We start from the raw sequence: 20,610 nt of genomic DNA on the forward strand, positions 1-20,610 counted from the left end.
TACTTATACCGCTATGGACACTGGCTATGGAGGACTACTGGGTATGCGTTTAGTGTGTTAAATATAGATATTTATGATTAAGGCAGATAACTTGGAGTAAAGCGTTCTAAACAGTTTTCGATTTTCTATGTAAAAATTAGTAATAACAACTTATGCGTTTCCGTATCATATAGTCTGTTGGTAATTAAATTTCGAAGCTTTCTTAAGAAATATGCACCTAGATCTTTAATGTTTGTGTTATTGCGGAATGATCTTGAAGCTAGTACCTTTATTAGATATCTCCAGTAGAGGTTATTGTCTAAGTCTGGTAATGTAGGCTAAGGAAAATGTTTTTAGCTGATTATACTGACAAACAATCAGCCACTTTTCTCTTTAACAGTGGACTAAATCATCTTGCTTCTGTTCCAGCCATGCAACCTGCTTGTGGTTCTTGCTCTTTGGTAAGATAATAACCATAAACATGCCAGAAGTGATTGGTTCCTAGCTTCTGTTCCTACCATACAGTGTGGTTTTGGCCTGGTTTTGATTTGTTGCATACTTGCTTTAAGTCTTGAAATGCTCAATTTAAGAGATTAAAATGGTTAAAGGAAACATTGATTATGTATTTCAGTGGTGACAGGGTTTGAAACCAGAAATATGTATAAGGCCTTGAATAACCAAGGCCAACAAATCTTCTTTGTACATGAAGGTAGGTTATTACGTAGGGAACTGATCTGTTATGACATATTTTGATATTGAGATTTGATGTCTATTTCATTTTAATAAAGGAACTACTTTAAGTGGCATTATGCGCATCTAATACTGCATATAGTGTGTTTTGGGTGAGTGTTCTTTAAGAAATTTTCGGTTGCTGTGCATTTAGATGTGTTAAATTAACGATAATGCTGCATTAGTATTTGAAGTTGATGCTTTAAAAATAAAGAAATCGGACTGATAAAATAATAGATATGTTTTCAATCTTCCGCGCAATTATCTCCCTTGCCTGAAAATGGAAATTTCTGAAGTAGAAGGGAAGCAACTCCTGCTTGCAGTTTGACGTTTTTTAAAAATACTGCCCCAGTCAAAATAAGAAAAGTCATATTTGGAAATTTATTATTTTGTACTTGTAATAGCAAGAGTTTGGTATGTTGGGTTAAAAGCTATAATTTCTTCCATCCTTTTTACATGCACATCTATTTAAGCTTGATTTTTACTTGAAAAAATGCACATAATTCCACTTTAATTATATGCATTTTTCTAGTAAAATCAAGCTTAAATAGATGTGCATGTTAAAAGGATGGAGGAAATTATAGCTTTTAACCCAACATACCAAACTCTTCCTGTTACCAGTACAAAATAGTAAGTTTCCAAATATGACTTTTCTTATTTTGACTGGAACAGTCTTTTTAAAAAATGTCAAACTGCAAGCAGGAGTTGCTTCCCTTCTACTTCAGAAATTTCCATTTTCAGGTAATGGAGATCATTGCGCGGAAGATTGAAAAAATATCTATTATTTTATCCGTCCGATTTCTTTTTTTTAAAGCATCAGCTTCAAATACTAATGCGGCATTATCGTTAATTTAACACATCTAAATGCACAGCAACCGAAAATTGCTTTTATAGAACACTCACCCAAAACACACTATATGCAGTATTAGATGCGCAAAGTGCCACTTTAATAACTTTTGACATCACATTTGTCAGTAAGAGGCTTTGGCTCAAGTCTGGTATTAGGTGGTGATTAATTTAGCATGTTTCTGTACAGTATGTGAACTTTTATCATTATAATAAATAAAGATACAAGAAGTCAGACAACTGAGGACAGTTAAAAGACGTCAACAACTGTTTCTTCAGGTATTTAAATTTTAAAACTGTATTTTCTTACAGAGTCAAGTGTTTGCGAGCGCTTCTTTTGCCCACAGAACCGAGGGTTTCAGCTTCATGTTACAGACAACAATTCAGAGGTAGGTAACTGATGCATTACTAAGGTCGGCATTAAATCTCCCGCATTGAGTGTACGCACACATTGAATGTACACTATTAAACCTATGTCAGTATCTAGTACACTCAATACGTGCGTATATCCAGCTGGGGCTATTTAATATTGACGCATTATTAACCAAGGTTATCAATTTGCTTTGAATATGTGTGGACCTTCTTGATAGTAGTCGATCCCTTCAAATGTCTTCCGAATGTAAGCGGACCTTAATAGCTGTCTGAATATTTGTGACCTAGAAAGTGCTACCCCCTTTTGAGGATTATCTAAATATATGTTGGGATCTTTTTAATTCTCTGAATGTATGTGGACCTACTAGATAACTTAGTTAGAGGAGTTATGGCATTATGCTTCATCTGAGCCATGCCATGAGAAAACCAGCATAGTGGGTTTGCGACCAGCATGGATCCAGACCAGCCTGCGCATCTGCACAGTCTGGTCAGGATCCTTGCTGTTTGACTGTTACAGTTGCTATAATTACAATAGACTTTGAAAGTGAACAGCATGTATCCTGACCAAACTGCACGGATGCGCAGACTGGTCTGGATCCATGCTGGTCGCAAAGCCACTATGTTGGTTTTCTGATGACGTGGCTCATTTATTCTTTATTTTTATGCAGAAAAGCAGAAGTAGGAAGTCATGAGAGTGTTTAATAAATAATTATAAACTTTCTTTGTTTTCCTGGTATAATACAGAGTCAAAAAAATAACTTTGTTTGTTTTGGGTTTTAAATGATTTCAGACACAATATCTTTTATCAAATCGTCACGGAGAACATGAGTCAAAAAGAAACATGGTAAATGAGTGCAGTAGCAAACAATGGGTCCATGATTATGAAACATGAGTGTGCAATCCAGTGTGTGAATGTGAATGCATTATGCTATTGCGAGCAAGCAGCCTGTCTGGTTTAGTTTGAATAAAATTAATTGCCGTGTTTACCCTACAGAAAGTGCTTAAGCTCATTAACTGTTAGCCTGCTGGTGGCAGATGATTCTGCCTTTGCGGCTAGTGCAGATCAAGATCAACCTGCACATCTGTGCAGTCTGATAATGGTCTGCACTGTTTGCCATTCAGTCAGTATCATTTTGGTAAGCACCCTTTTTAACAGTTAAAGGTACTGTCCAAATTGAAAGATGGAATAGAAATTTAGCAGGGTAAGGATTAAAATGAATTTTCTTGTGTATACTACAGGAAGTGATGAAATTCTCTCGAGAATGCAAGTGTTGTACTGGATGTTGCTGGTGTGGTGAGGGATGCTGCAGCATGACTATCAACATAGAGTCTCCTGTTGGAAGAGTGATTGGTAGAGTAAAGACTGGGTATTTACCTAAGCCACAGGCTGTAGTTTGTATTACCTACAAGTAGCAGAGTAATGCCTACATGTAGGAGTATCTATATTGGCTGTCTTTAGCAGACATGTTTTACTGGCTGTCTGCAGACTTGCTGGGGTTTTTTTTGTATGCGGCTGTGATAGAGTTGTTTATTTAGCTATATGTAGGCGAGCAGTTATATTGCTTGCTGTAGCAAACTTCTTGTATCTGTATTGATGGTCTGTGGCAAAATCATTGTATTGGCAGTTTAAGTAGAGATGTTTGTAGCATATTGTTGTATTGCTTGCCTGTAACAAAGTTATTGCAGCGCTCACCAGTAGCAAAAAATCTGTATTTGCTGTCTGTACCAGATTTGCTTGATGGGTTGTCTGTAATATATATATATATCAGCTGTAGTAGGGTTGTTGAAGTGGCTGTCCAAAACAAAAAGCACAAGGACAAAGTTCATCAGGAAAAGCTGCTTTCAAAGAACTCAGTGGTCAAAGTGGTTGCATTTGATGTTTGTAGCAGTTAACACAGTTACTCCATTTGTTGTTTGTAGCATAGGTGCTGTATTAATTTTAACAAATTGTAGTATTTGTTGTGTATGATATCCTGTGAACATCAAATACTTTAGTACTGTTTGGTTTTACGGTTATTTCATATGTCAGTTGTCTTTGTTTCAGTAATTCAAAATGGAAACATCACAGTCAAATATTTGATGCTGATGACAATCACGTGTTTACAATATCGGGACCTTGCTGTCTATGTCAGGAGGTGTGCTGTCGGGATGATATCAACTTCCCTGTAAGTAAACAGTTATAGTCTGGGACCTTGCTGTCCATGTCAGGCAGTGTGCTGTCCAGATGATGTCAACTTCCCTGTAAGTAAACAGGTATAGTCTGGGACCTTGCTGTCCATGCCAGGCAGTGTGCTGTCCAGATGATGTCAGCTTCCCTGTAAGTAAACAGTTATAGTCTTTGACCTTGCTGTCCATGCCAGGCAGTGTGCTGTCCAGATGATGTCAACTTCCCTGTAAGTAAACAGTTATAGTCTGGGACCTTGCTGTCCATGCCAGGCATTGTGCTGTCCAGATGATGTCAAGTTCCCTGTAAGTAAACAGTCATAGTCTGGGACCTTGCTGTCCATGCCAGGCATTGTGCTGTCCAGATGATGTCAAGTTCTCTGTAAGTAAACAGTTATAGAATGGGACCTTTCTGTCTGTGCCAGGCAATGTGCTGTCCAGATGTAAGTAAACAGTTATAGTGTGGGACTTTGCTGTCCATGCCAGGCATTGGTTTGCCAGATGATGTCAACCTCCCTGTAAGTAAACAGTTATAGTCTGGGACCTTGCTGTCCATGCCAGGCATTGTGCTGTCCAGGTAATGTCAAGTTCTCTGTAAGTAAACAGTTATAGAATGGGACCTTTCTGTCTGTGCCAGACAATGGGCTGTCCAGATGTAAGTAAACAGTTATAGTGTGGGATCTTCCTGTCCATGCCAGGCATTGGTTTGCCAGATGATGTCAACTTTCCTGTAAGTAAACAGTTATAGTCTGGGACCTTGCTGTCCATGCCAGGCATTGTACATGTGCTGTCCAGGTAATGTCAAGTTCTCTGTAAGTAAGTCGGGGACCTTTCTGTCTGTTCCAGGCAATGTGCCGTCCAGATGATGTCATCTTCCCTGTAAGTAAACAGTTATAGTCTGGGACTTTGCTGTCCATGCCAGGCATTGGTTTGCCAGATGATGTCAACTTCCCTGTAAGTAAACAGTTATAGTCGGGGACCTTTCTGTCTGTGCCAGTCAATGTTCTGTTCAGATGATGTCAACTTCCCTAACAGCTGATTCCAGGCATTGTGCTGCTAGGATGTTGTCATTTTCCCTGTAATTATATATTTATATTAAATATTTATCTTGTATATTTATAGCTTGTCACTAAATTTTACATTAATGAGCTTCACCATGAGAAAACCAACATAGCATCCACACAGTCTGGTCAGGATCCATGCTGTTCACAAACAATTTCTCTAACTGAAATAGGCTTCGAAAGTGAACAGCATGGATCCTGACCAGACTGTGCATATGCGCAGGCTGGTCTGGATCCATGCTAGTCACAAACACACTATATTGGTTTTCTTATGGTGCGGCTCAATTATGATTTATGATATTGTTTGACATATTCTACAAAGTACATGTACTATTATAATGCTGTTGAAGTTATCTGAGAATACCATGGTATCATTGTGCAATCAAATATTTATAAAGACTTTAAAGACCTGCTCCATTGCTACATTTTAACCTTAAATTGTCACTGAAAAAGTATGAAAATCCTGACTATGAACAGTGATGCCTGTCAAAACAGTCTATTTTATATAAAATTCTATATAAAATACCTGTGGCTTTGGTGGTAAATTGTAGCCCATGGCTGTTAGCTGTTACCTATTGTAATCATCGGTTGCAAACAAACAACAGAATTGAATAACAACAGAGCAGGGCTTTAACTTGCTGACCTTTTCATGTTTATTTATATGTGCACTTAATTATTTTTGAAGCACTCTAGGTAGGCAGCCTGTAAGTTAACAAAGTACCTCACATTTGTAATGGACATACCTATTTTTATTTGTTTTCTTTTCTATCAAGTATAATAAAGAGATCTATATATCATCAAGGGATTGACATCCTCTGGTAGTTGGTGTTAAGTGTATTGTAATTTATTGGTTAAAGAAGACTTGCAAAAAATTCTTGTATTGATCTGTACCTGTTCTGTGAACTGAATCAATAGTATATACAGATAAAGACTGATTAAATTCACATGACTTTCCTGAGTGTTTACTAAATAAAGTATTGATCTTTTGTAGAAAAACGCAGTGTTGACTAGAATTACGGAAGTTAGTTTATTCATTTTTGATTGCATAATTTCATTTCAATATATATCCGTATATGACATTTATAGTGATTGATCATAATTATATTGACAACAAAAGGGTTCCAACATTATAAACAGTTCTTTTAACTTTGTCAAAATTATGCAGATTAAACTGATGAAGGAAATTCATCTAGTTTAAGATAGATATTATTATGCAATCAAAGTACATGTAACTAAAACATTGTATTTCTTGTAAGCAAAAAGATAAAATACATGTAATACTATATGGGAATGGATTGAAACTCCGCACACTTGTCAACTGTCATAATCTGGTATGCACTGTGCAGGTTCCATAACTCTGTTTTGCATTTTTACAAGATTATGCCTCTTTTTCGACTTTTGTCTTCATCTAGTTGACAAGGCTGTTGAATAGTCAAACATTGCTGGCCTCCTATAGCTTAATGCTTTTCAGTAAAATAAAATTGTTATTTTTTTCACTGTTTAAAAGAAGTGAAAATAACATTTTTAATTTTCACTGGTACAGACCTACTTTTTAATGCAAAAGAATATGAATTATAAATAATATAAAACAAATTGTAAAATATACTTCAAGTTAGAATAGATGTATATAAATACCTGCAGAAACATAAAGATATATGCTCAACTGTAATAGAATATTGTAAAGAAATCTGAAAACTTTTTGGTTTGACAATTTTTCAAAATAGATATTTTGACGTCACAACATTGTGATGTCATGACAAAAAACACTTCACATTTTATGGATAAAATGAGCATACTTTTGTTAAAATTGTGGAACATCAAAAACTAAAAGGAAAACTTGTTTTGTTTTATTTATAAAATGAAATAATAAAACTGGTGAACAACATAATTTGTATTTTCTCTTGTGACTGGTGCCACTCACAAAAAAATTGTATAATTGTGTTCACACAGGGGAAATACATGATTGTACATGTATGTTACGATCTTACACAGACAGAAACAGGTATTCTCTATGTTCTGTGTTATTTATGTAACTTCATCAAGTTTACATAATTTTTTTTATAAACTTGGAAGAAATGACTTTAATAGCATGCGTTACTGATGACCTCAGAAAGAGAAGCATAAACTGTACAAACTTCTTTCTATCAAAGTTGTAAATCATTTTGTGAATATTGTTGTAGATAACGGACCCGTCATTACAAACACATGTAGGAAACATTGCTAGGCAGTGGGGAGGATTTTGTGACGAATACTGCCCCCGTCTTGACCAGTTCTGCTTGACTTGTGAGTAGGTCTTTTTTTAAAAGATGGTTGTTAAATATGTATGATGATAGAGCCTAGATAGAGAGCTCGTTAGGAAGTATTAATGTCTATTTGTGTTGTGTTTGCTCCAACGGTGAGGCGAATTATCTCTGCTATGACAGTGGACGGGATTAAATTGGCCTCATACTCTAGTGAGCAAGTTATAAGTTATTTGCAGTGAACACGTTAGTATTGGTACATCATCAACAAATGCTAGATAGGTTAATGTATAATTGTTTCTTAAGGACATACGCTAGAATTCTCTGTATAAAAGTTAGGCAATATTTTTTGCAATAATAGAATTTCTTCAAACTTTGGATGTTGAAGGGCAATCATCTAAGAGACAAAAATATGCAATAAAAATCGTAGGTTACTGGTATTGAAAAAGAGTTATCTGCCATCTCTTTTTGATGCTTCTTTGGTTCTGTTGCTAGATCTCTATTAATGTTACTTTTTATGTTTTTACCTTGTCATTCTTTTGAGTATGACCAACCTGTTTTGTTGTAATAAAAATATGATAAACCATATAAAACAGATGTAGAAATAAAGAAATACATGTAAATATTATTATTTTCAGTCCCAGCAGATATGACAGTAGATTTTAAGGCTCTGCTGATGGGTTCTCTCTTCCTTGTGGTATGTACAGGCTTTCACTTTAAATTGTATTTTACCTTCATTTTGAAGAAACGTGTAGTGACATCTACTATGACCCTGTTTCAATAAGGATCATGCAGACCTAGGTAAGAGGTGTACATGTGACTGTAGCCAAAACTAGCTATCCTCCTCCCTTCACCCTCTATTGAATGCAACAAACTTTCTTTATAGATTGAATAATCATCCATAATGGTCAGTATTGATAATTTAGATGACAAAATTTAGCAATAATCAGGCTTGTATATGCCCTGAAAATTTTCTCACAAGTACAAGCAGTATGGTTGATTGTGCAAAAAATAGCAAAAAAGGGTTGTAAACACATCTAAAATTTTAAAATGAGCATGATTTCAGCTTAACTTAGAGGTTCACAAATTCATCTTTTAACTGCATTTCTGGGATTGAACCTGGAACCTCAAGGAATCTGTTGCAAGCTTCACCCATATCATCATTATCCATTAATAGTTGGCATGTCCGTGAAGTTACACAAGTCTAGAGTTTTGCCTTTGTGCTAGAATTTAGTTTACGAAGCAGTCACTGGTTTTATAGAAATATCTTAACTTTACAACAGTTAACTGAATCAGGAGGCACAGCAGTTTTACTGATGTAAATGTTGTAATGAAATAGATCAGGGAGAGAGCAGATCTACAGAACAAGGGGTCGTGAGTTCTAGTCCTGGGCGAGGCGTATGTTCTCCGTGAAGATTTGATAAAAGACAGTGTGTCCGATATCATTCGTCCTCCACCTCTGATTTATGTGGGGAAATTGGCAGTTACTTGCGGAGAACAGGTTTGTACTGGTACAGAATCCAGAAACACTGGTTAGGTTAACCGGAGGGTGGGGGGGGGGGGGGGCATTACATAACTGATAAACTGTTGAAAAACAAATGAACAAACAATAGGTTAGGTGCAAGTTCATTAGACATTACAAGTGCATCGGTTATTATATTTGTTATTAGTGATTCAGATGCTGTGTTATGCTGTTTATGTTAACATTTTTTCTAGAGAAGGGTTTTAGCATGTAGTTTCTCTCATTTCAGGATTACCTTGTGTTTGAGAGACCGAAGAACCTGAAGAGACAGATTACCTGTCTCCTGTAGACAATGTGTATATCGTATGACAAAAATAAAAAATACACTTGCTTTGAAACTAAACATCTTCAAAGACTTACTTGAATGGACAGTTCTTAAATGATTTTTTTATTTGTGTTGTTATCTGATTTTTATTGTTTTATATTTCATTGTCTCCCCATACTATGGTAGGGTGTATTGACTTTGTCTGTCTGTCTGTCTGTCCGTATGTCACAAAAGTTCATTTAGACTCCTCTGAGACTACTGGTGAGATTTCAGCAAATCTTTATAGGAAGGTTTAGTTTTAGGGCTAGTTTTGCGTATCTTCCACATTTTCTTTTTTATTGATTTTTTGATGGAGTTTTGGCCGCATAAATGTTAAATTTGTATAAAACTTTTTGACACAAGAGACACTTCTGCAGCACAATCAGCTTGTATTGCAAACAGTGCTGTTTTACCTCTCTGGATATCTTTGCTCTGCATATTCATTAAAACTTTTACTCTGCCATTTTTAAACAAAGCAGTATGGGAAGCCATGTGCTTTTTCTAGAAGCAGTCTCAAGTTTTAGAAGCAGTCTCAAGTTTTATACCATTTTATGACCTTCAGATAAAGAAATGAACAACTTGTTGAATAGGATACAAACTTTGTCAGGATTTTGTTATGTTCTAAAGAACTAAACCTTTTCATATGTTTTTTTTATATTAAGAAAAGAGAATATTCAAAAAAGCAACTTTACTGATGTGTGAATTATTGATGTCACCAACTACATGTATGTGACAAAGTTTTATCAATATGTTGTAAATATACATGTATACATTAGTAGAAATAACAGTATGTATGGTGTACTTTTTAACAATTATTTAACCATTATTGATATTTTATCCAACGTGTTTTTATCTGATAATTGTTAAACAAGAGAACAAACTACTTCTGTTGATTATTTCTCATTATTTCCATGACAGCTGTCACAAACAACTTTCTGTTTCTAATATATTGTTGACATAAAATTATTTTGTTACTATCTACTGTAGATTAGGTAACTTTTACAAAAGTTTTATTTTTCTGTTTCATGGTTAGCAACCGTATTGATGGTGTAAAGCATTCACTAAACACAAGTTTCTTCTGTTTAAGGACATAATGCTGAGTGGTATTATTCAGGAGTGATAGTGAAAATAAAACCACTACCAACAAGTATACAGTATGAAAATCTGTACAGTGTCAACTTTGACAACATATTGAACTTTACCATTATAGAAATAAAAAAGGCTGTAGAATTCAAATGGGACAAATTCATGATGAACCTTAAACATTTTTTCTGAAGTCTGTGTTTTATGAATGATATATTCATACACCACTGAAAATAATGGCAATAAATACTATCAGAGTGAGTACCCTAGAGAGTGGCAGGTACCGGTATGTACAGATGCTCAGCTGGTGTTTCCTGTCATCATTCTCGGAGGTGTTTAGATAGAAAATACGTTGTATTTCAGATTGATTAAATAGTTGAAAGTTACTGTTCTATTTTCATATTGTTTGCAACTACTGCAATCTACCCCAGGTATTTGTGACACTTGTGTACTGTGATATATTTGGGACATACCATTTTATAAGGCAGGAGATGCAAGGTGCTTGCTACATTATCAATACATGTTTTTGAATTCTTAATCTTTTATGTGGATAATGACTACTTGATTTTATTTTTCTGTGTTTCAATTTCTGCTAATACTTGTTTAACCAGTGAAAAATATTTTTCCACTGAATAATATAGAATAATTGCAGTATAACTCAATTGAAAGAGCATCAACTTGAGCATTGGGACAAATACCAACAAGTATACAGTATACCCTAACCTGCTGTCATCACCAGTCAGAAATAAAATGGTGAATTCCCAGAATTGATCTGAGCTCATTATCTTATATTATTTTTATCAAGTGTGTTTTACTTTAGTGATAACAAAAGAACAAAATCATTGTGTGCATGTTACAAATTGTTACTTCCTTGTTATGCATGTCATATGTTTATGCAAACAGCATTAAATAATAGCTGATGTTATGGGAAAAGTTACTTTTTTCCTGGTTAAGGAATTATTTAGATGTCATTTTAAATGGTAATGGCTCTTTTTCAAGTATTTTCATCTTTCAGTGATAACACATGTTGTTTCATGTTACAACGTCTGCAGTATTCCGAGGGATGGGTGAGGGTACCAAAGTACCTAGAGGGACTCTGAAGATGTTATGACTTGAAATTAGCATTAATTTTGTTAATGCTATTCTGATATAAAAGGTGTTAAAAGAAATAAATGAATATATTGTCCCTCAGCATCATTAAATTTCTTTGAAATGCACTCTTTTATCATGTTGACTACATTTCCTTTTGAATTATCCATTTTAGGGCTGTACTACATTTATGTTTTGCCACTGAACATGCTCATATGTAAAAGGTGTTTTAACAGCATGTGAGGGCACAATCTCTCTGTTAACACATGTTTACTTTCCCTTCCATTAAAGCACCCCTAAAAATGACCAGAACAGCAGTTTTATGTTAGAATATTTTAATACATGGACCTGGTTCCTGATAATTGTCATTATTGTTGAAATCTATTTTAAATGTAATTGCGGAAAATCTTCGAGACTTGATTTGAGAGAATACTCTGTTGTAGAAATACCTTAAGATGGTCAATCATTATACCAAGAACCACTTAAATCATGTAGTGTGTTGACATGTATCATGTTGTACTACTGCACAGCAGATATGGTTAAAAAATTGAAAAAAATCGTATCATAAAAATTGGGTATATCACAAATAGTAACAGATAGGGATTTGGACTTTGCCTACTTTCTTTTTGCCTCATTTCATTCTGATATGTGCTCATCGAACAGTTGTTTTGCTCAATGGAAGAAAAGTCCCTAACAAGGCAAGTTACTATATTTTGGATCCATGTTTGAAACTTGCAAACGCCTTAAACATATTTTACACAGCCTGGTGGATAGCCTTTTTTTATCATTTTAAGGACATTGTTTTATTACATGTATTTTCTTTATGATTAAACGAAACATTTAAACAGAAAATAGCAAATGCACATATTTATGTTTATATTGTGAAAATACTGGGTAAAAAAATGCACATCTGTGATTTTAGACATTGATATTTCCCTTTATTGCTTGAGATATGGGAGTTAGAACATTTTTTCTACAGATTTTCGTTTGGACCTTTGAAGCTAGTGACTCCAAAAATACAATCATTATCTTTACAGTCTAAGATTTACATATAAAGTGATATTGTATATGATTTTACTAGTTTTACACAGCGCTTTAACAACTACTTCATATCAAAACATTTCTTTTTTTTGCCTTTCTTAACCTAATTTTTACAACTGTTAGAACTTCATATATTGATGTTAATCTAATGTTTTACTGTTTATGTTGTTATTTCTTAATGATTTTCTCAATATGACAGTATTTAAAATGCTTTTTGATACCTAGCACAAATTTCTGGCAAGTACATTAATGAAATAACAGTCCAAGGCCTTCTTGCCAGTTGATCTCTTTTTCAAACGAAAAGTGATGTAAAGCTTTATAAATATTTCATTTTAATTTTTTCGTTAGAAATCAAGGTATGAAAAATTTATGCACAATGCATCTGCACAAATATTAATCCGATTATAATTTATATACATGTATTGCTAATTATATCTGCATATAAAACACTGCTTTATGATTCTTAGCTAAAACATTATGATCTATATATTACTAGTATTTGTACAGAAATAAAATCAGTAGATAATTCTTGAATTTAGTTCTTGTATCTTGGAGATTGTGTGTATCTGTTGATGACTTGAGGAAATTCTATTTAGAATTTACATAAATTTGCAATTTTCCCTGCAAAATAAGGTTGCTTATACTAAAGAAATGTCTAAATCATAAGATTATAAGAGGAACATCTTACCAGTGGCATCTTTAAGAAATATATTTCTGTTCAAGATTCATGGACAAAATCAGGGTTTAACATTGACAGGTGAGAATTTTTCTGAAGCAAAAGTGGAATAACGAAAACCCTATGTAGGGATTGATAATTATTTTGTGCAAATTGTACAGTTTGTCATATCCTGATATCAATAGCTTGTGTATAACAACCATGGTAATGGTTAAATATATGTCTCTCCAACAAAACTGGGATTTAAGGTACCTCCCAAAACTTGACATTCTATGAGCAGGCATTAGGTTTGGCAATTATCACCATTTGCAAAGCCCCCAGTAGGCACTTCCAGAAAGATCCTACACATTGTCCAATTCCCTAGAAGCTAGCTACAACACAACCAAAGCCAAACAGGGAGCATATAAAATTCAAAAATGTTCAGGCGGAGTACACCTCTGAATCTTTTATTATAATACCCCTAGATACAAAGGATATGGGGGCTGTATTGGAGTCATGCTTGTCCATCTGTTGGTTTGTCCATCTGTGCAAAGCACACATCCCAGGTCACTTGGTCCAAGGTCAAGGTCACTTTAAAGTCAAAGATCAGATTGCTCAATTTTGTGTCTGCTCCACATATTCTAAACTATTTTGTAGATTTTCATATAACTAGCATCAAATATTTATCTCATCAAGACAACATGCAGAGCACATAACACAGGTCACTAGGTTCAAGGCCAAGGTCACGCTTAGCGGTCAGTGATCAAATAGCTCAAATTTGTATCTGCTCCATATCTTTTTAACCACTGGAAGGATTTTAATAAAAGTAGCATCAATTGTTAACCTTATCAAGATATGTGAAGTGCATAGCCCAGGTCATTAGGTTCAAGGTCAAGGTCATATTTGGAAGCCAAAGGTCATGATTACAACATTTTACTTGTCTTGGAGTGTTAATCACCTTTAGTGATAGCTCTAGTTTGCTTGGTTGCAGTAAATAAATCAAACTGACTGTTATAATTTAAATACTTCCAAAGGATCTTCTCATAGACCTGATTAAGAGCCCAGAACTTGTTTTTCCCAGGAAAGAGGGCTTTACATATATGTTGGTATTTTACATATGATGGTATTTTATAATATTTACATTCGCCCAATTCTTTTCCATTTAAAATTATGACGTTCATTTCCTATGAACAGCAAAAGGAAAGGCACAAAAGTTACGTCAATGCTGCATGGAGATAATGGGCCGCTGTTTTGACGATGTCCGCGTATAGTCAGGGAGAACATTCCTTAAATGACGTCGCAGCTGTTCTATCTGGTGAACAGAATGGCCGGGAAGCTGATTTTAATATTAAATGCAACAAAATTTGTGAAATTTATATTATAATATTGTTTACAAATGGAAAGGAAATATAATGTAAATATAAGAAATGAAACTTTTTTTCAGTGTTCATGTGAAATGAACAACAGAATAGAATCGGCAAATTAAACATGAATCGCAAACACGATTCATTGATTTGCCAATCCTATTCTGTCGTTCATTTTGCATGAACACCGAAAAAAATATTTCATTTCTAAACTGTACACTTTAAAGACTGGTTCTGTTTGCAAGGAGCAGTGGTGTCTCACTCAGATTCTGTCTCTCCACACTTACTGTATGGATTCAGACTGTTGTACATATACATGCAAACCATAGATAGTTAAGGAAAGCTGGCTATTTAGTGTACTGATGCCTGCAAGGCTGATCTCTAACAAATCACAAATATTGTGATCATTCTCAACCATAAGATTAATCATCTACATCTACATGATACTTCCAACAATCATTAGCGATTATGACTGGAAGGTGCTTGTCTGGGCAGTGTTAAAAATGAGAAAACTCATTAGGTGCAAAGAATAAAAATTACTACAGGTGCTAAGTTAAAACATAGTGAAGGAAGTTACTGCAGATGTACAGTAGCCAGCCGCTCAGCAAATATGTTGAGGCTGGGGCTGGACTGTACATAGTGAGGAAGGCCATTCCATAGTCTGATTGTACGGGGGAAGAATGAGTTCATGTGGTATTGAGTACGGGACTGTGGAATTAGGTAGTTAAGGTTTCTGGTCGGAGTTAGATGGTTATGGTCGACGCATACATGATTCGTTCGGATTTTGTAAAAATAGATTAGAGAAGATTGTATGCGCCGTTGTTCTAAAGTTTGCCAGTTTAGGGTGTTAATCATCTGGGTTACACTGCTTGTATAATTATAGTCGTTAAAGATAAACCGTGCAGCTGATCTTTGCACTTTTTCGACTTTGTATGAGAGGGACTTTTACCAGGGGTGCCAGATGGATGAGCAATACTCGAGTTTTTGACGGACATAGGTGTTACAGGCTTTCTCTTTGACCTTTTTGTTTGTTGTCTGAACATTTCTTTTGATGAATTTAAGAGAGTTGTTTGCTTTAGAGGAAATAGTATTAATATGTTCAGACCAGTTTAAGTCTTTAGTTAGTGTAACACCTAAGTATTTAGCGGTATCGGTATAGATTTCAGTTCCTTGTCATGCAGGGTGTAAGGAAACATGACAGGGTTTCGTAAGCGAGTAATTCCCTTCTGTAAATATGCCACCAATTGCCATCATTTTCCATTATTTTTCATGGCATTGTATGGCATTCAGTGGCATCTGATGGAAAATATGACAGACAATACTGGCATTTGATGGAAAATTGTTGCCTTTTCTTAACACTGCCACTGTTTGCCACCAAATGACAACATAAGTTCCACCAAATGCCACAGAACTGTAGTGGAAATCAGTGGAAAATTGGACTTAGCCATTTTTATGAGTGTAAATCAGTGGAAAACACTTAGAATTTTTCTCTCATTCTGAGACTAGATATTTCTATGCTGATACCATTTGTGTAGTGATAAAGCTGAAACATTAGATTTAAATAAAGACTTGTAACATTGAGTTCCTCTTGCAAAACATAATTATTTTAATCATACTCATATTTTTGCTTATAATTATAATGAAGATGAACTATTGTTTGAGTCACCCTTAAACAGGTAGTTTATTGTTTAAATTTGCTGTTTCTACTGTGTAACATGCCTCAATTGAAATAAACATCAAACTTACAGATAGATAATATTGTTTCATCATTGTGTCTTACTCAAGTTACTGAGAATCTTTTTGTTGACTAGCACTATTTATTATAGGGGCTGTTCTCTCACAGCATGACCTTGATACCTGTACATTGTATAAAAATACAGTGTAAACACACTGCAGAGATAAAGGAAAATGGAATGCTGCTGTGTTATAAATAGAACTCTCAACCAATGAAAATAAAGATATGTAGTGGAGCCAAAACACACAAAGTAGTCCCAACAGTCCTATTTTATTTCAAAGGCCTTTTAAATATGTAAAAATTGACAAATGGAACATATTCTCTATTTAGTAGATATAAGTAATTGTTAAAACATTCTAGTGGAGATTCTTTCAACAATAGATAGCAAACTAGAAAGCTGCTCAAGAATATCAAAAGTTTAAAAGTAAACAGGAACTTCTTTGTTGGAGATATTCCTTTACACATGCAGCTGGAATTTAAACATTTTATGTTGCTAAATAACTTTTAAATGGACACTAGGTAAGTACATCTATTTACTTATTTTCTATTAAAACATGTTTTATAACATTCAGGAAGCTTCAGAATAAACTTCTTGAAATTAAATGCTGACTCAGTCTTTTCAAATTACCATTTATTCTTCAGTAATTCATCTCTTGTCAGTTTATACACAAACTAAATCAATAATAAACATAAAAAGGTTCTAATTCATTTATCATAATTACTTTTCAGATAAAGTATCAGGTGTGTATATGCAGTACGTGACATATGCCAAAACACACATGGATAAAATTATGAGGCCTGAGACATTTTCAGGCTTCAGTGATTTACACACGCAGAATGAATGGTGCTCACAGAGAAAACCTAGTGATGTGTAAACTCCTGTAAGTATGTCTGCAGGTACTTTAATCCAGCACAAAACTCATTGAACAGTATTTATTGTAAGGAATGTTCTTGTAACATCTTTTTACTTAACAGTTCTAGTAAACTACTATCTTTAATACAAAACAATTTTCTTTCATCGAAGCATATTCACTTCAAGAATTTTTAAGTCTAATGAGCAAAGTTGAATTAAGTGCTTTAATAATATCATGAAAATGATGTGAATTAATTGACAGTTTAAAAGGGAAAAATTACATAAGCTGATCTAATGATTATATTCCTTTCTTTCATTATTTATTTCAGATCATGTTTCAAACACATTCAGTAAGGGTATATGCCTCATAGACTTGATGGCAAATGGTGGAAAACAGTGGCATTCTTCATGCTGGTTAGTGGAGAATGTTGGAGATATATCCATGGCAAACAGTGGCATTGAGAGAAAAACAGTGGCATATTTTACACTGATTGCCACAACAGTTATGGTGGCAAATAGTGGAAAATTTTAGTGGCAAATGGTGAAATACGTTCCAATACTCCACTGATAGTGGCATTCAATGGAAAATGATGGCAGTGTTTACATCAATATGTGACAGTGGCAAACAGTGAAAAACTTTAATGGCAAATAGTGAAAAATGTTCCAATACTCCACTGATACTGGCATTTGATGGAAAATGGTGGAAAATTTTGACTGGCCTCTCCATCCTCTATTTTTTTTCAATGTTTTCCATCAGTTTCCACTCAAAAAAGGCTAGTTCCAATACTCCACTGTTTTCCAATGATTTTTCAGTGGTAAATGGTGGCAAATTTACAAATCTCAGCACTTCACACTTGTCTGGATTAAATTCCATTGACCAGTCCCGTTCCCACTTTTCAAGGGCGTACAAATCTTTTTGTAGTGTTTGGGCATCAGATGAGGACTTGACTGTATGGTATCATCTGCAAACAGTATTGCCTTACTTCTAATAGAATCTGGTAGGTCATTAATGTAAGCCAGGCAGAGACAGGTCCCTAGGACAGATCCCTGAGGGACACTGGACAGGACAGGCAGGGTGTCAGAAGTGCAGCCGTCTACAACTTCTCTTTGGGTTCGGCCCTTCAAAAATGACTTTATCCACTGTGATACCAGAGGGTGGACACCCAGCTCATTAAGTTTAAATATCAGTTTATTGTGATCAACCTTGTCGAATGCTTTGCTAAAATCCATTACTATTACATTTGTTTGTTGACCTTGCTCAAGGTTGTCGTAAACTTCTTGTGTAAAGCTGATCAGTTGTGATTCGCAGCTATGCTTAGATCTGAAGCCATGCTGGTACTGGCTTAGGAGGTCATTAGTGTCAAAATGTGTCATGATGTTGGAGACTAGGATGTTTTCCAATAATTTGGAAGCTATGCAGGTGAGAGATATTGGCCTGTAGTTACTGGCCTTTGATTTCGGGCCTTTCTTATACACAGGGGCGACAACTGCACTTCGCCAATCTGGCGGGACACAGCCAGTTTCCAGGGATGACCTAAATATTATTGTAAGGATAGGCGCTATCTCGTGGTGTAGCTCTTTTAGAACTCTTGGTGAGAGTTCATCTGGGCCAGGGGCTTTGTTTGGAGAGGGCCCCTGCAGGAGTTTATCAACACCCTCTTCTGTAACGGAGATCATGGGCATATTGGGTGTTTGTAGTACAGTCAACTCGCCAATAGAGAATCACTGCCAATAGCGGGTCACTGGAAAATAAAATGTGAATCTCTCTTATAAATATTAGAGTATACAATGTTTAAGAATCCAGTAATATAAACTTACCACTTAGCAATTATTACACAAAAGAAGATGGATCTAATCTAATGAGTTTGAGTTCCATGAGTAGATAACTCTTGCAACCATGTTTCCTGACTTGGATTTTAGCACTCTTGAATTCTTCGAAGTAGAATATTTTTGAGCATACGTCACAGTTGCTTAGATAAAACCACACAAATTTGGTACCATTTTGAAGAGTGAAACACACACTTTCATAGGAATAATATGATTATGAATTTTAGATTGACTTTGACGAAAAAAAAACTGCCATCAAGAAAAGGCGGCCATTTAGCCAATAAAGGATCACCCATATCAGGGATAATCAAAAGATTGTTTATTCTGCTTAAAAATACAAATCAATGGTTGATTTGATGTAATAATGGTTTGAACTGGCAAATTTAGATAAATGAATAAGGTTCTGTGCATCAATATTTTTATTTTAGTTTTAGATATAGTTGGTAATAATCGTGCATAGAAATATAACTGTGAAAACCAGCGCTATATTCTTTTACCTAGTATTTCCTGTTTGAAATGTAAACATACTGATCCTCATTATATTCTGCCTTGAAATGTTTATTTCCAATACCACAGTCATGTTTGGTCAGAAAAAAAGACTATTTTAAATGGAAAGAAAATATGATAAACTAGGTGACCCCCTATTGGCGAATCGGACAGGTTTAAATATTTTATCATAACTTCAGACATAAAAGATAGATTCAAATAAATCAAAGATTTAAATGAATGTGAGCAATAGTTTTAAGTGTTAGTAAGTTTAGATATCATGAAAGTCTAAACATTCTTCACCACATGCTAAAAGTGTTGATAGTGACCCGCTATTGGCGAGTTATCTGTAGCTTTTTTGCAAAGTTGCCGTTTCCGTGCATTTCAGTATATATTTGTTAAAGCATTTTCTTTTCAGTTTGAGACATATAGTCCTTTATCGGAATATAAGGCTGTGAAAATTCAATATTCCAGAAAAGTTACGAAAAACGTTATCAAATAAGTGGATTGTATGAAATAAGAATGTAGCTTGATTTAGTGGTGTTCAACCTTCAACCTATTTTCGCGATTCGTTCAATTTACACACTTGTGATAAGTGTGTAAATTGAACGATACTCAGGAAGTGGAAAATGTAAACAAACGTGAGAACTGACAGGTGAATAAAATTTCTTACACAACACGTGCAGTTACCACTAACAAGGTACGAAGTTGCCAGAACTCTTTGCAAGAATAGATGATCCTAGTATATACAGGGGGTATTTTTTGTAAAGATAGACTTCTATGGTCTTATTGATAGAATTACAGACTCCTGACCTGTCACCTGTGATTATTCCATATCTCCGTAAAAACTGCTAGATACAAGATACAAGAAACTTTATTTAACGTCGGATACTATATATAACAAAAACATTAGCTTAAAGCTATTTCCCGACAAACATATGTAAAAAATAATATAACTATTAAAAAAGGCTGTAAAAGAAAAGTACATGGTTAAGGTTCTTCCGCAAATTGAAATTAGAAATTCATGTGAAAAATCAGAATCCTCGAAACAGCTTTCGAAATGCAATGACGCAAAAAATATATGATAAAAGTTGAAAAGATATATCTGTAGGTAAACTTGCGAGCATGAAAGCTACGTTGAACCCTATCTCCACAGTGCTTTGGAAGAAAATGAGTGAACATTTTTGGTGCAAAATTTCGGTATCGTATGCAACCTAAATTGCTATAAAATATTTACTTTCAAATCAAAGAAATGCCAAAA

At 34.7% G+C, this 20,610-nt stretch overlaps 1 protein-coding gene and 1 long non-coding RNA gene across 6 annotated transcripts in view; both read left to right on the plus strand.

Moving 5' to 3' along the window:
• Window positions 1-4,070: 4,070 nt before the first annotated feature.
• LOC123563711 (uncharacterized) lies at window positions 4,071-12,963 on the plus strand. 2 transcript variants are annotated; one of them, XR_008369450.1, is made up of 4 exons: window positions 4,071-4,091; window positions 7,331-7,441; window positions 8,029-8,087; window positions 9,142-12,963. It is a non-coding gene; the product is annotated as an uncharacterized LOC123563711 (long non-coding RNA). The 2 variants fall into 2 exon arrangements; XR_008369449.1 differs by lacking the exon at window positions 4,071-4,091 and adding an exon at window positions 5,034-5,043.
• A 6,991-nt stretch (window positions 12,964-19,954) lies between these two features.
• Window positions 19,955-20,610, plus strand: part of LOC123563713 (transmembrane protein 220-like) — a 35,547-nt gene continuing 34,891 nt past the window's right edge. For 2 of the 4 annotated variants that reach the window (XM_053535037.1, XM_053535048.1), the window contains exon 1: window positions 19,955-20,049. The gene's annotated coding sequence lies outside the window, so the exon portion shown is untranslated. The remainder of the gene's footprint in view (window positions 20,050-20,610) is intronic. The other 2 variants (XM_053535056.1, XM_053535043.1) reach the window with 2 other exon arrangements.

This window comes from Mercenaria mercenaria, chromosome 2, assembly GCF_021730395.1.
Source record: "Mercenaria mercenaria strain notata chromosome 2, MADL_Memer_1, whole genome shotgun sequence".
Lineage (NCBI taxonomy): Eukaryota > Metazoa > Mollusca > Bivalvia > Venerida > Veneridae > Mercenaria > Mercenaria mercenaria.